Genomic DNA, 13,703 nt, shown 5'->3' with positions numbered 1-13,703 from the left:
ATCAAAATCAAATCATGGCCTAGGACCATTCCCTCACTCTGTTTTACAGACGCGGCAGCAGCAGCGACAGCGCGCAAACATCTTGGCAAAGCGCATGCGACAGGATCAAGGGCGGAGGAGTAGTAGCCGCACGGCCTATTCTTCCCTCCGTGTTCCTGTGTTAACACAGCCAAAGCACATCCATCACATTCATGCACAAACAACACAAAGGCCTTGTCATAATTTGGAGTACCCAGAACCAGTGCCGAACATAGCACGGTTTTGAGAAGCTCAAATGATCGTTGATGTTCCGATTCCCATGGCAGTGGCAGAGAAATGCCCTTCTTCGTCAAAGCCAACGTCGGTTTTACCACTAGTGCGAAATTTGGGATCCACAACCTACAGTAGGAAGCCATACCTATCAGGGCTCTGACTTCCTTCTGCGTATTTGGAACAGTCATGCCAGAAATGTGTTTTATTCTTTCAGGTGTCAATCTTCTCCCCTCCTTTGACAGGAGGTAGCCTAGATAGGCAACCTCCTGACAACAATATTGAAATTTTTTAAGCGAAGCTTTGTGACCATTTTTAGCTAGATGAACAAGCAACAGTATAGTGCCTTCTTTACAGGCATTCTCAGAATCTGCAGCCAAAAGCAAATCGTCAACATATTGAAGCAGCGTGCAAGTAGGTGGCAATTCAAGGGTGTTGAGCTGCTCTTTCAAGGCTCTACTATAAATACTAGGACTTTCAGTATACCCTTGAGGTGCCCTTGTAAATGTAAATGAGCGTCCCCCCAAGGTGAACGCAAACAGATATCTGTTTTCTTTATGTATCGGGATACTAAAGAAGGCGTTTTTCAGATCCACAACGCTGAAGTGCGTAGCCGTAGCAGGGATCATTGTTAATATCGTCGTCACATCAGGCACAATTGGAAATTGTGGGGCGACCACTCGGTTAATAGCACGAAGATCAATTATAAACCGGTATGGAATTGCATTGTCGCCTTTCTTATATACGGGTAAGATCGGACTGTTACACAAACTACCTGTAATCTCTTTGATCACCCCACGATGTACAAAATCGGAGACAATGCATTTCAAAGCACGTTCGCCTTCGACTGATATTTTATACTGCGGGATGCGAAGCAGTTTCACCCCATGTTTCAGGACTATTTTAACGGGCTCAATCTGTAACACTCCGACATCATTGTCGTCCACCGCCCACAAACATTCCGGGACAATGCTAAACTCGGGAGGTAAAGGTCGAATCAAGAACTGAGAATTAGGAAGTTGCTGTGGTGAAACCGTTAGCCGTACTCCATCCGAAGAACAATGAATTACTGCATTCAATTTCTTTAACAAATTCAACCCCAGCAAATTCTCTCCACAGACTGAAGTGAGAAGAAAGGGACAATGGTCCGTAAAGGGACCCAAAGAAACGGATACCGGCGCAGAAACCGGACAGACAGTTGGTACACCAGAAAACCCTACGGAAACATTTGTTTGCCCTGACAGTGGGATGTTTGGAACCCGAGAATGATCAATGGAGCACTTCTGTGCTCCAGTGTCAATCAAAAACTGGTGTTTCCTATTCCCCACTAATAATTCAACGTAGGGGCCTTTTTGATTAACGGGAATAGGCAAAGGTTCCAAACCCTGCTTCGGGCAATCCTAATAATACGGAGCCTCGTCAGAAGGAAGCTCTTCAGAAAGGTAGGCAGTAGAAGGGTGATCAAATATGTTTCTCGAGTCCATACTCGAGGTCTGATTTTCCCGTGAAAAAGGTTGCTGAGAATCTTGTAAAAGCTGACCTCTGTCAGGGCCCCCTGCTCCAGGGCGGCCCCTAGGTCATCTACCCATACCTCCAAATGCACTGTTTGACCTCTGGCGAAGAACAGGGCACTGTGCTCGCCAATGACCTTCCTGGCGGCAATAAGCACATTGATTAACATTCACAGTACTCAGAGGAGCATTTCCTTTTGGAACGTACTGACCTCTAGTCTGTGTCGTACCTCCTCTGGGGTTTCTAACAATTTGCTGCAATAATACTTTGGTTTTCAAATCTCCCTTTCTCTTTTCAATTTTCTCCTTTTCATTATTAACACGGTTCTCATAATACTGAGCCATGTGCAAAACCTCAGATTGAGATTTTGCCTGCCAAGCGCTCTCTGAGGACATAATTTGTGACTGGATGTCAGGTAACAATCCACGTACAAATTTGTCCACGAACAACCTCTTTCCCGACTCTGTACCTAAATCCTGTCCACTGAAGACAGAAAATACCTGCTCGAATCTATTAAAAAATTTGGTGGCGCCTTCAGTTTTCCCTTGGACACAGGCCGTAAGCTTGTCCCAAATAATCCTTTTCTCTGGAATTATAGTTTTTAGTTTAGCGACAATCCTATCAGGTAAAGTAAGTATTACCTGTGGCGGTTTCTCACCAGCTGGTCTTTCTCCATCAATTCTAATCATATTTGCCCACGTATCTCCCAACCCCGGCACATCATCTATTGTCCGAACCTGTTTCCATACATCTACGGGTAGGAGTACAGGGAATAACAAGTCAATGTCACCAAAGGTGAACACAGAGGACTGTAAAACGGACTCTATTTCTTTGTAAAACCCAGTCGGGTTTTTCCTAATATCGGGAACTGATTGTCTAATTGTGTTCACTTCCTGTAGTGAAAACGGGACGTGAACAAATTGCGATACATAATGTGCAGGGATATCCACAGCGGGGGCACCAGTCCCAGCGTTTGCGGGGATCTCAACTTTTGGGACAAAGGTCGGAGGAACCTCTCTCATAGGCAACTGAGATATAGGTACCTCCGGCCGCTTACTAAGCAATAGAGCCAGGTCGAGTGCTAAGGCAGCTGTAGAAGTATCGGGCGAAAAAGCCCTTTTACAAATCCCCAATAATTCTATGGGGCAACTAACCCTCTTCCTTACACATTCCTCTTGCAGGTGCTGTACCATCACCTGAATTACCTTTCTTTGCATTTCTACTATATATTGACTATACATGTCATACACTTCGTCTGGCGGTATCGATGAATCCGAGATCCATCGAACCGCATCCTTGGTACAAATTCGTACTTCCTCAGGTGCCGCTCTTCGGCACGGAAGGAACCGTTTCTGTACATATATTCTATCGTCCTCATCATCCTCATCTTGTGATTTTTCAAAGTCTTTCCTAAACTGAAACAATCTTTCAACATGCCCATATACTTTCTGCTCTGTGTCCCTCGAAAGTGCCAAAGCATTCAGATCTCTCACCCCTTGTGGAAGATCCGAATTTTGTAATCTACCCCACATCACACACAAATGAGTCCCCAAACCTTCGATAAAGACATTTTTCTCAGGAAAACTATTTAAATTAGATAATGTAGAAAAAACATTAGCTTGATCACCTTTCTCAATGCAATGCTTAGCCCATGCAAACAATTCCTGTTTCCTATCTGCAGAAACAGTACTACGAGTCACAACCTTTGACCCTGCACCTGGATCAACTTCAGTCAATACGGGGCCACTCGGGAGCGGAGGTATAGGTAAATTTAACAAAGGTGCAACTATCGGTGCAGGGGGAAGGGGCGGTGCGATAGGCGGAGGAACAACAACCAAAGGGCTAGGAACAATAGGCTGTACAGGGGGAACAGGAATAACAACAGGCGCGACAACAGGAATTGGCAGAGCGCCCAAAATAGGAGCATACGGAGGTGGCGCTGAGGCATCGGGCCTGCGTTCATTTAATAATTTCTCAATAAATTCCTCAGAAACATGGAAATCTTTAGAGGGGTAAATTTTTTGGACTCCGAGTGAAAAGGCTCTATCCATATTTTTAACTAATTCTGACCGCTTTTCTTTATCATATAATAATGCTTTTCAGCGTTTGTTTTATGACGACGTGCATGTTTATCCTTACTTTTAAGCTGATGCAATGCTTCTTTCTTCCAATTTTGTAACACATCAAAGGCTGCTGGTCTAGCCTTTTTCTTTAACAAGATCGATTCTAAGTATTCGATACGGGGGATCTCAAAACTACCGTTGATTGGCCACTGAAATTCGGAGGCATGTCTGGTCTGTCTGTGCCAAATATCATTAAATACGATACTTCCGATGCCATACTTACAGTACATAGTACACGCCGGCGACCCCTCCTGTGGTGCCGGGCGGCTAATTTCCAAAGATTGTTGATCGCTGCGGAACAGAGCCCTAAAACAGCTAGACAATTTCCCAGGCATTTCACAAAATATTGGTGTTACCTGGTTCAATAATTGTGTCTGCAGATACAATACGCCAAATTCAAAGTGTCAGGGTTAAATTAAGAGCCGGGTCACGACTGCACCTGACCAAACCTAAGGAGGACCGTACGGTTTACCAAAGAACTTACCTAACAAATTTTACCTTGTGTTTGGTGGTTTCGGCAAATCTGCCCGCCTCAAAATTGGACCCTCGTCAAGATGCCGTGTCAGACCACACGACTATCGTCCAAGGATCGGATCGTGCAGCGCTGCCGAGGTATCGTGTCTCGATCGGTCGGGCCCGCAGAATCACACCGTCCGATCCCGGTTCGATAGTCTGCGTCAACCTTCGATGATCCGGCATCAATCTTGAGGGTCCCTATGCGGGCGCCAACTGTGGAAACACAAAAATTGATATGAGGCCGGGAAGCCCAAAGGAAACACACCAACACAGGTTACAAAGGACATACAAAGCGCTTTATTCAAAGATACAACAATTACCAAAAGTCAATTGACATACGGTTAGCTATTCGGCCCTCAGAGTAACAGAACAAACCATCAACGGTAGTTTGCCGTGTTATTGTGAGAGAGCGAACATTGGGATACTCTGGTTTTTATACTTTTTACCCAGCTCTGGCCAACCCCCTCGCAAGTTAACCATTCTCAGAACCAGACCTAGGGTTCGTTGCCAGGTCAATCCCATAATGTATGCATTTTTGATCAGTTCCGCTGATACAGTTGTTCATTTACACATAGGTCAGGGATAGGACAAGGTCTCAGTTCGCGACCCTAACAAGTGGCCTGCGGGCATATTACTTATTCATGTGTGCGGAGGTCACAACGGCCAGAATCCCACTTGAAATGTCATTCGGCCTCCATTTTGTTGTTCAGGGTGACTTCCACACTACAAGAGAACCTAAAATGGTGACTAAATCCAAGATGGCGATTTACACAATACATTAAGGTCAAGACCTTGCCGCGGAATCTATGTACACAATGTTTTTAGACAACTTGGCGTAGGCCAACATACATTCAAACAATGCGATAGGAGGTACAATATTATTTCGATATCCACAACATGACATAGCTGATTGTATGATATGCATTTTGTATATATGTAACTGATGTACGTAATTCACTCTCTTGCGTCCCTCGAGGTCTAGAGAATACACGTCGCGGGACGTGAGACCACAGTTGGCCAATTGGGACTATTTTGCTTGCAATAAACTCTAGCATTGGGAATTTGAACCTCGTGTCTGGCGCATCCTTTCGTGTATGGTTATTGCCTTGTTTCCATATCGCGAGGGACCCCTAAGGGCCCCTTTCAAAAGGACTGACAAAAGCCATATAGCTCAGCGAGCATAGGTGCTTGCCTCAGACATGGAACCAGTCCACACAGCACAATCTAAAACACATATAGGATTCAACTTTTATATTGGTCACACAAGCAAAAAAGTAGCACTCACATTTAGTGGTGGTAAGAATTCGTCAAGAAGCGCTGTATAGTGATGTATTCTTAGCTCTGGTCTGTATGACGATAACATGCATCTGCACACCATGTTATGATTGAAAGGCACTAGATTTGGCATGCTCTCATAGGAGCTGAGGGTACCCTGGGCATCTTAGACACCCAGATGAACACTTATTAGCACAGACAGGCACCGGGGTATTCTTCTGAAAGTATGGGGTGCCTTCATGCCACGAGTAGAGGAGGCAGCACGTCAGATGCCAACCCAGCCGACAGACATCAAGGCCCAGTGCCCATGCTGCTGTGTCTGGCTTTATTCTCAAATGTCCTGTATCCCAGCGGCCCCTGCTGTCCACACATACCCCTTTAATGAAACAATCCGCCCGCTCCTTCTGCGCCAGGCGCATGTCTGTCCCGCCACAGCCTTGTGCCTTTATTCCTGCACTGATAATCGTTTTGTCAAACAGGCCCACATTGTATTTCTTTTAAAACAACGTTTTATTTTTATATCTTTAAAAATAATTATGTTGAAGTAACCAGCAGTGTAAAAAGCCAAATCTTCGTACACTGGAAGTTTTGCGAGATTTTAAATGCTATTCAGTGAGCTTTGTAGAGAATAAAATATGGGAAAGCACATCACAGTGTAAGCCCTAATCCCTGTCCTTCCCCACAGCCCCTTTTTTGAGCCTGACACAGGCAACCCCCCCCCTCATTTTGTGCAGCCATTTCCTGGGCTCGTGTCGGGCCCTAAGAGCCATGCCAGACCCCCAGGCTCTGCCCTGGCATAGCCTTACCCATGAATTCCCTGACTCCCCCAGGTCTACTAGGCAAGTGTGCCCAAGTCCGTATGTTCACGTTTTTGTTCCTGTGTATGTCTTCCCAAGTGTACACGTGTTCATGGGCATGCACATGTGTATATGTGTATTTACCATAGCTGTATGCATCTCCAGAGAGGCACAGGGGAGTCCCTACCACACAGACTTCACTGCACTCCCAAGTTCCCCGTTAAACATGTTTCGCAAGTTGCATTCACTTTAGGAGCGCAGGCCCTTTTCTGTAGTGAATTTGACACTTGGACGGAGGAGGCTGCGGGGAAGGAACCACAATTATCGCCCCAGAGAGGCTGCAGGAGTCAGTGCCCAGGACCACTGGGCGAAGATGCCATTTTAAGGAGTCATCCCAAGCCCCTGACTGCCTCACAGAGCAGAAGCCAGCCTTGCATATGTCCCACCCATGTTGCCCAGCGTGGTGAGCCGGCACGTTCAATTTACCCTGCAATCAGGGCTGTGTAATTCGCCCCAGATAATGGCAGTAATGATGTCCTCTTGTGACCCCAGTAGACGGCAGCTCCCTGAGACAGGGGCCATCAAACCTGCGATCACTTCTCAGCGCGTGGTGTGAGAACGCTCTGTCCTCTGCTCAGCAGAAGGGCCTCCAGAATGCAACCCATGGATTGGTTGCCGGACTCAAACCCTGGGGGCGATCTCCTCTGCCCCAGACAAATCCATGAGATCTGCACATTTGTGTCAAATTGCTCAGAGCTAAGGAAATCCCGCCGCCCCCATTACAGTGAACTCAAGCCAACCCAAATCTACAGCAAACAAACCCTCAGAGCAGGTTTGTTGGAAAAATACAGACACAGCTGTGCATGACAGAGAGACAGACGCAAGCAAAAGTCACAGGGAATGATCCATGATCACGACATCTCAAGCACCCAACCAGCGGTGAGTTTGTGCCATCAAACAATGCAGAGCGTTCCTTCAATCCAAAACCACAATCCCTCTGAGAGCTCCGCACTGATGCCCGGCACCACCATTGCAAGTGCCACGTTCCGTCCACTTGACCTCGACATCCGGCTGGCAAGCAAATTATTTTGAATGTGGTCGGCGGCAGGCTCGCAAAATCCTCCCTGCTGTGTGTAACTATCCCCTGGACAATATAATCAATACATGCAAAGTCAACCTCTGGCTTAAAGAAAACGTCCGCAAAGGTACTAATTTCATCATCCGCCTGTCGATGAAGTCACCGCCCCTGGCTCGGCTTATAGCGCCTTCTATTGCTAAAGCGTTAATGGAACGTTCAGTCTGCGTTGTGGATTTTATAATTAACCCAATCAGATTACAGGGCAGTGGTTAGAGGATTACCAAATGTTGTTGCCTGACTTTCATGAAACATTGCAATTTTATCCTGCTAGCAGCAACCACAACCAAATCACCCAAAATTGTCTGATGGACGCACCAGTCACATCCAGGCTAGAAATATATCTGACCCAATCATCTCCTCACTGATGAGGGCCAGCAAGGCCGAAACATGTTAGTGGATGCTTGTGGTCTCGTGCAGAAGGGATGCGACCTACAGGGGTCAAGTCCTAAAAATTAAAGTGGGGGGACTCATCAACAAATGCAATGGGATGTGAAGTTGCCAGAAATTAGCATATGAAAGTGAAATATGCACATTTCATTAAATTGGTTTTGCATAACCACCGAAATTGCACAGGACACAACACCCAAAGAGGATTTTGTCTTCTAATAGTGTTTTTGAAAGCGTTTAAAGATGTGCAAGTTTTAAATTCCAAGAACCAATACAAATGTTTTCCCTGCGACTTGCAGTACTGAAATGCTACAAACCTGACGACTGTGTTTCGATCCCTGAGGTCGGCCTTAATGCATAAATTCAAAGAGGATATTCAATGTGTCTCATTTTAGCTGGGGGGGGGGGCTGAGTTCACCCTCTGAAAAAAGTGGGTGGACTCTGTCCCCCCACGTCTACCCTCGACTTGAGCACTGGGGCCCTAGCAGTTCGGGCTGGACCGCTCCTTTTGGGGTGGGCCCAAGCCTGATTTGCATATGGTCTTTCCCCTTCTGTAATGGCTTGGCAGGCGAAGAACGATGGTCTGGAGGGTTGCCCAGAGTAATGCCAGAGGTTATGATTTATTCTAAACCTTCCAGCCATCACATCTTTGTTTTTGCTAGAAATATATCTGAACAGCTCTCAACATACCACATGGAGAGAAAGCAAGCCACCACCCAGATTAATTGGGAAACAGTAAAATTACAATATGCAAGAGTGCAACACATGGCCAGCGGCTAAACACTGCTTTGCACATGCAAACACCCTCCGCTCGTCAAACCCTCTCCCATATTGCCCAGTCACAAGGCAAGCAGAGGGAGGGTGTTAACCAAAGGACTCAATGAGCAATAAACTATAAGGAACAGGCCTGTTCCCTGCACCTCCCCGGTCAGTTACCTCCTGACCAACCATGAAGAGTGACCGCACCTACTTCATCTCAACCCCAGACCTGCAAAAGAAAATCAGTTCTCCGGCTTCTTCTTCTTCTTGCTGATATATTTTATCCATCACCAGTGATTTTTGGACACCAAGGCTTGAGCCTCATTACTCCTTCTTCTCGGTTTAAGTGTATAATCGTGGGTTAGGATTCTTCTTGGTCTGTGTGGACTTGTCACAGTATGGCTGGTTTCACAGGGTCTTCGCCATGATGGGTCAGTGGGGTTTGCAGTGGTGGCAGTGAGTCTTCTGATCAGAGGGTTCGGGTTCTGATCCCGTCCTTGGCAGAAAGAAAATCAGTTGCTCCTGTGCAACCTATTTAAGCCCTAACTAGCTGGGCCCTCTAAGAGCTCTGCACTGACGCCCGGTTCCACCATTGAAAGTGTCACGTTCCGGCCACTTGACCTCCGCATCCTGCTGGCAAGCAAATTATTTTGAATGTGGTCGCCGCTTTTGACACAGTGGGCCATGGTATCCTGTAAGGTCATTTAAAGAACTTGGTAAAGGCAGACTCCTGTGCCCTGGACTGGTTCACTTTGTTCCTCACGGGGCATAAACAGTGTATGCAGGTGGGAGACTTCCTGTCTGAAATCTTCCAACAGAGTTTTGGTGTACCACAGGGATCAGCACTCTCCCCTCTTCTATTTAAAATTTACCTCTGGTTATTAATGAACATTGTGGAGGAATACCATCTCAGATTCCATTCATATGCTGACGACACACAACTGTACATTAGACTTGATGATGTTGAGGATGCTCTTGCTATAGTGGTCGAGTGCGTGGAGGAAGTAGGATCCTTGATGGTGCAAAACTAGTTGCAATGCTAACAAGACCGAGATTATTCTACTAGGAGCGAAACTTCCGCTTGAAGGAAAATCAGACCTCCTCCACCCTAGTTTTTTGGATCCAGCCTTAAATAGGCTACCAAGGTTAAGAATTTTGGTTGTGTATGGCAGAGCGACATGGGCTGTACCGGCCAGGTGTCAGCTACAGTACAGTCAGTTTTTTACAACATCAATCTTCTCCGCAAGGCACTACCATATTGTCATGATGCCTACCCCCAGGCATCCAGTCCAAGCCCATCAGCCCCGGGAGCAGGCATCTAGACATTTAGTAAAACCTCAGCAGCCCCGGCTTGGGGCTATCTGGGTTCAGTCCTGGCGCCTTAGGCGCCAGGCTCATAGTAGGAATCAGTCCTGGCGCCTAAGGTGCCAGGCTCATAGTCATTACTTACCTCAGGCAGACCATGCTGCAAATGACTCCAATCCTACATGAAGCCTGAAAGGGACTATTTTTCTACAGGGACTATTTTTTACTCGGGTGTGGTTCTAGGGACTTCTTACCTAGGACTACTTTTGAGGCTATTTAAACCACACCCATCTAGCAACACACGCTTCGCGTTATTCTGCATCCAGCAGCGTAACACTCCCCATGCCGGCAGCCTGCATCCAGTCTTCTGCCACGCCCGCCTCGAATCCGGAGCTCCTAAAACAAGAGGAAAGAAAGGGACAAGGTTAGAAAACAAACTTATTTCTATTGCACTCCTGATTCTGGACCATCTTGTCTCCGGACCTGTAAAGAACATCATTTCTGCACGCGCCGCACCTCCAGCTGCAGCGCCGCGCCATACTCACCAGTCTTCACAGCATCCTTCGGTTCGGCACTGCCTCCATCATTTCTTCGCAGAATTTCGGCACCTAGGAGACAAAAGAAAACCACAAGGTGAGCCGAGGGAACCAACAAATATAATTCTTACCACCACAGACTTACCTTATTTACCACCGGAGGCATCCTTTTGTGACTCTCCATATTTTCACATGCCGCATCTGTAAAGAGAGACAAAACAACACGTTTTCCTCGTGCAACATTTAACGGACAGCGCCGGGTAATACAGACTCTTACCTGAGCGCCACCAGCTGACACAAGAGCATCTTTTCACGAGCCAGCTGCAAGACAAGAAAGGAAGGGGGGAACAAGAGTGAACATCGGACATATTGAACTCTATGAACTTAATACTTACTGGTCCTCACCAGGAACCTCAGAGTCAATAATCTCCGGAACTCTCCCGAGCCTTCAAACCAGTGAAGTAACTGGAATCGACGCACCCCTGCAAATCCACGCAAGATGGACAGCTCATCTTTCAAGAATATAAGGTGAGATTGCTGTGAGGGCATTTTCGGAGGTGATTAGTTGGGGAGGACTGTGGGGGTGCCATCACTTTGTCGGGGGGGATTCTGCCGGGGTCGGCCGGGCCGTCCGCAGACCTCCGGGCAGGGAGGCCCCAACTCCTCCCGTGTATATCTCGGATCGAGACAGAGTATGAGGCACACACAAGGAGCAAGGCAACTTCTGTCGTTTATTATGCAAACGGCAGGGATGGGTCAAGGAGCGTACGCGTTCGTCCTGACACACACACAATAGTGGGGCTCGCAGGCCCTTTTTACTACATTATGACGCGCTACTTGCGTCATTCCAAAAAGTTACCAAAAGAACCTATCGCCACTCTTGATTGGTTGCTCGAGTGGTGGGGTTAGTATAGTACGCATATAGAGAATGATATTAGTGGTTAAGATGTAGTCAGGTGGTATATCTGGGTTGTCCCTACAATTAGATACATAAGAATTGTTACATGAAGACCCCTGAGGATTGGCTAACGTTACTGACGTCTGAGATAAGAACCTCATGTTCTGATTGGTGCATCCGTGAGCTCCCCAGCCTGGGACCACCGTTGTTCCCAGCACACGGTGCACCTGTGGTTGCAACAGTGTTTCAGTATGGGTACGTGCAGGCAATGTGAGGATTTATTCATAGGTGGGAGACTGACCGTTCCCACTGTAGCAGGTGTCCATTGAGCCTTTCAAGTGTGTCGGCCTGCGTCTCGTAGCGAGGTACCCAGACGCCTTTTCTCTCCTGGGTTTTGGCATCTCGTCAGGTTCGGCTTGGTCACGTGGGGAGGGACCGTGTTTGAGGCATAATTCTGCACAATTAATATTGTTTTTCCACTGTATGTCTGGTTTAATTTGCAGATATGATTTTAACATTGGTACGTGGAGTGCGAGGTTGCAACATCGTGCCTTTGAAGATTTGTTTCTTGACTGTGGGTTTGCAACATTACGACCTTGGCTGGTTGCTCCACTGGGTTCTTTCTGCAGGCTCAGCAACCTGACTTTTGCTTTGTTAATGTCCACGGGAACTCTTGCTTGAGGCCTACTTGGGCCTGGTGCACGAGTAATCCATTTAGTGCATGGATGCTTTAGGTTATAGTGGCATACAGTTTCATGGCCAGTATCGTGTTTCCATTATATCTCTCATGATGGTAACGGGTTTCAAGAGAAGCGTGAGCAAGCGTTATAAATGAGCTCATGGTGCGTCTTGCGTTTCTGCATTCTGAAAGCCTATGTAAAAATAATAAAGATGCACGTCCGTGAATAAGCCTGTCGCCTACGTCAGAGCACTGAGTATGTTCTTCGTGTAGATTGGTGTGGAAATGTTCAGCGTGTATAATAGTTCAGCGGTGCTTCCCGTTATCTAGGTCGTCATGGCATCTCTAACGATGTGTAGATTTCAGTCTAGTTGGTCCGTGCCGCAGGTGTCGGCATGGCCAGTGCGGGCTGTTGGGCAGGCAGATGGACACATCCGTATGTTTCTGTACCAGGGTATTTGGTCATCTGGTAAATGGGCAAACTCTTCTCGTGGCGGGTGTCTGGGCCGCGACCCTCTAGGCCAAGCGCGAGAGGTGAAGGACGGGAGTCTGGTTTTCCATTCTCCCACTTCAGTCCCCCCTCTGGTCGACTTGTCGACCACAAACATATCCTTCTCGTTATCTCCTCTTACTCTCCATATCTTGGTTATCCCTCCGAGATGTCCATAATGGTTTACGTGATCTTCAAATGACCAATACATGTATTCGCATGTTCCTCCAGGAGTACAGTACACCCATCTTCCTATGTAGCTCCTAGGGTTCCTTGGGTTCTCGATCTTCACTGATGGTGGGTCTAGATGATTGGCGATGATTTGGGTGCGCAACTTCTCCCTTTCGTGTATTATCACACCTGTGTGCTGGCCGTCATCTGCTGGCATCAAGGGGTGCATTCCCACCATTTCCAGCAACTCATCAGTTGAGCGCGCCTTACGGGCTTTCCAAAATCTAATTATTATCAGTGCAGCTCCAGCCAAAATAGCACATCCCACTATTATTTTCAGTCCATCTGACAGCCAAGATGGCATCCATGACCATAATAGTGAAAACCAGCTTTTATCCTTGTTTACGCCGTTACTTTCGTCCATCATTTTGGAGTGCATCTGGGCCAATTGTGAAACTGCTTCTGTTAGTGTACCATTGTCGGCATCGTTGGCAGGTATGAACGTGCAGCATGATTGTCCTATCTTTGCACAAACTCCTCCTTCCATTGCTGTGAGAAGGTCCAATACATATCTGTTCTGTAGTGCTACCATCCTTACAGCTCGCAGCTCCTCTTTAATTGCGTTAAACCCATTTACTGTCGAATTTATGGTCATCATTAGTTCCCATCTGGTTATTTGCAGCCATTTTGCGTTTGCGTATGCCTGCAGTCCCGGATGTATTATTGAGGAGAAGAACATTGCTGCTCTGCTGAATAGTCTGTGTTCTGGCGGTATTGAGGTTAGTTCCGTTTCCGACCTTCCCCACAGATAATTTCCTGTTAATGGCTCTCCTTGTCTTTTTCTCCTGTTTAGGACAGTATCATTGCT

The sequence above is a fragment of the Ambystoma mexicanum genome, chromosome 3q (genome assembly GCF_040938575.1).
Source record: "Ambystoma mexicanum isolate Mex_15411 chromosome 3q, UKY_AmexF1_1, whole genome shotgun sequence".
Classification (NCBI taxonomy): domain Eukaryota; kingdom Metazoa; phylum Chordata; class Amphibia; order Caudata; family Ambystomatidae; genus Ambystoma; species Ambystoma mexicanum.
The sequence above is the reverse complement of the archived record's forward strand: the minus strand, read 5'-3'. Positions refer to the sequence as shown.